A 3,342-nucleotide genomic window follows, 5' to 3' on the forward strand; every position below is an offset into this window, starting at 1 on the left:
TGGTCAGCCCTGGCCTCCAGCAGCAGCGCCTTGAACCGGCGGATGGCCACGGCGGTGACCACGGCGGTGAGGAGGAGGATGCTGAGCAGGACCCCCGCTGCCACCCCCAGCAGGCTCTGCTGTGTCACACGGTAGTCGCAGCGCAGCCCCATGAACCAGAAATCACTGCCAACGGGGCACCTGTGACAAGGAGGGAATGGGGGGGGACACATCATCATCCACTGGAGATGATGATCATCCACTGGAGGATGGGGGGACATCATCCACCAGAGAAGGGGGACACCAGCCACCACCCCGGTGTTGGGGGCACTCACTGGCAGAGGGGCCCGTGGTCGCGGGGGTGGGTGCAGATGCCGTGGTTCTTGCAGTAGTCGCGGTGGCAGAGGGAGGTGCAGGTGGCATTCCCATCCACCCCGGACACGCAGGCGAAGCCGGCCCGGCAGGCGAAGAGCACGGCACAGGGGTCCAGCGGCCACTCTGCAGAGAAGGGGGGGTCCAGCTGTGCCAACCCCCAACACACACTCCCCACCGAGCCATCCCTGGCCGGGCACCAGCCCCTGGGAGGGGGTGATGATGGCACACACACAACCCCCCCACCCCACCCGCACGTCCCCACACTCACCCAGAGCCACGTTGCGCAGGACGGGGGCAGAGCCCACCGCCAGCCCCTCCCGGGCACCGCCAGAGCCCAACGCGGCGTGGAGCAGCTCCCCCAGCCCCGGTGCCGGTACCCGCTCCGCAGCAAACAGCGCGTCATACTCCAGCACCACGCTGCCCTTCCTGCAGGGACACCCCACGACCAGCCCAGGGGTGGCTGGGACCCCCAGGGCCGGTCCTGCACCCCGGCAGCCTCTGACACTCCCTTTGTGTGTCACCCCCCAGCCAGGGAGCATCCCACGCTGCGGGGCTGCCCAAGCACCTACCTGATGCCCGTCACCTCCAGCCGCAGGAACCCGGGCACCGACATGAAGAGGGGGGTGACCTGTGGAGGGAGGAAGCTGAGTGTGATGCAAGGTGCCCCCCGCCCCCGTCCCAGGCCCCCCCCAGATGGCCCCGTCCCACACTCACCGTCCGGTTGAAGCTGTGCAGCAGCCCCTGGTGCTCACGGGAGCCCGGGTCCAGCAGGGCAGGGATGAATCCCATGTCCAGCACCAGCTCGCAGGGGATGCGGAGGAGGGATGCTGTGGGAGGAGATGGGCATCAGCATGATACAGAACCAGCACTACCCACTACCCACCCACCACTGATCCCCCGCCATGCTGATGGCTCCTACGGCCTCTCCTCTTCCCGCTGGGCCCCAGCAGAGGGTCCCAAACCCCCAGACCCACCTCTCAGGAGGGGTGGCTGATCCTCCACAATGAACACCCGGGGGGCTTTGCCTGCTGGGGCCGGCGTCACTTGGGGGATGTCAGCATCTGGCCACCCTCTGGGGCTGCTCGACGGCTGGACCAGGTCTGTGTCAGTGGCAGCTGGAGGGGACCCAGGGCCCCCACGATGGCCCAGTGTCCCAGGGGGATCAGTGGCCTTCTCAGAGGGCCCCGGCATCACGGTGGGCAGATGATTTTGGGGCACCTGCGTCAGCCCTGCCACATCACTCTGCAATACAGCAGCACCAGGCTCTGGTGCGATGGTCCCCATGTCCCCGAGCAGTGCTGGGCTGGTGGTGGCAGCTGTGATGGTGGCGGCGGTGGTGACAGTGGTGTCGGTGACACCAATAGCGGTGGTTGGCTCCAGGGAAGAGTCAGGCTGGGACAGAGCTGACTGCTGAGGGGGCCCGGAGGCTAAGGGGGGGGCCAGGCTGCCCCGCTGCCAGTTTGGCTGGGCAGTTGTTGCCCAGGACCCTGCATCGCCCACCCCCCTCCCTAGGATTTGGGGGTTCTCAGTAGGATCCCTCCCTGAACCAGTGTGGGGCAGCCAGACCCTTGGCGATGGGCTTCCCAGGAGGGTGCCCGCAGTGGGGCCAAGCCCCAGGATCCCCCACCTGGTCCCCAGGGAGGGCTGAGATGTTGGCAACGTGGGCACTGCAGAGCCACTGGTTGGGGCAGGCTGCGAGGAGAGGGGGACACGAGGGGACCCTGGCACCCTGCTTTGCACCACGGTGGAGCTGCCTGGGGCCATGGAGGTGGGGGGCTGCCCTGGCACAGCTGGTGGGTGCCAAGTCTGGTCCAGGGGGACGTGGCTGTGCTCAGGGGGCCCCTCCTTGTCAGGTGGCCCTAAGATCTGGGTGGTCAGATCCAGGGCCCCCCCTGGGCCAGGGGATGTCACCCCGGGGGTGCCAGCTGTGGTGGTGGGGACAGGCAGACTCGATCCCTTGTCTGCAGCAGGCAGCAAGGGTGGGCCTGTCCCCACGGCTGGCTGGGCTGTGCTGGCCACAGAGACCCCATGGGATGATGGAGAGGGGTGAAGGGCAGAGCGAGGACCCTGCCAGGCAACGTCCATTTCAGGCCTTGGGTGGGAGTCAGCACCCCCTCTTCCTGCCAGCCCCGGAGTCCCCCCCAGTGTCCCCATGGGGGTCAGCAGCCTTTGCAGCCCCCCTGAAAAGGGTGATGTCCCAATTGTCCCCACCACTGGCCTGTCCGTGGCCAGTGCGGTGCTCAACGGTGTCCCTGGGCTGCTATCACCCAGTGGGATGGTGGCTCCTGGGCTGTCCCCAGCCCACAGCTCTAGGGATGGGGGGCTGTGTGAGCCCCTCTGGCTCTGAACAAGTGCTGTCCCCATGGGGGTCAGCAGCCTTTGCAGCCCCCCTGAAAAGGGTGATGTCCCAATTGTCCCCACCATAGGTCTGTCCGTGGCCAGTGCGGTGCTCAACGGTGTCCCTGGGCTGCTATCACCCAGTGGGATGGTGGCTCCTGGGCTGTCCCCAGCCCACAGCTCTAGGGATGGGGGGCTGTGTGAGCCCCTCTGGCTCTGAACAAGTGCTGTCCCCATGGGGGTCCATCCCAGCAGGGTGCTGGGGGACCCCCGCTGTCTCCCAGCAGAGCCAGGGACCGTTATGGAGGATGGGGTCCCCTGTGTGGTTGTGGCACCTTCCACCATCGCATTTCCTACAGAGTCAGTCCCAGAGGGGTATCTGGTGGTAGGAGCTGTGTCTGAGCAGGGTGCTGGGGGACCCCCGCTGTCTCCCAGCAGAGCCAGGGACCGTTATGGAGGATGGGGTCCCCTGTGTGGTTGTGGCACCTTCCACCATCGCATTTCCTACAGAGTCAGTCCCAGAGGGGTATCTGGTGGTAGGAGCTGTGTCTGGCTCCATGGGGGCTGGGGCCCCCACACTGGTCACCCCCTGGTGGGCAGGAGATGGCCTCTCACTGCCTGCAGCTGCCTCCTCAGCGGTGCCAGCAGAGA

This window comes from Calidris pugnax, unplaced genomic scaffold, assembly GCF_001431845.1.
Source record: "Calidris pugnax isolate Ruff unplaced genomic scaffold, ASM143184v1 scaffold17, whole genome shotgun sequence".
Classification (NCBI taxonomy): domain Eukaryota; kingdom Metazoa; phylum Chordata; class Aves; order Charadriiformes; family Scolopacidae; genus Calidris; species Calidris pugnax.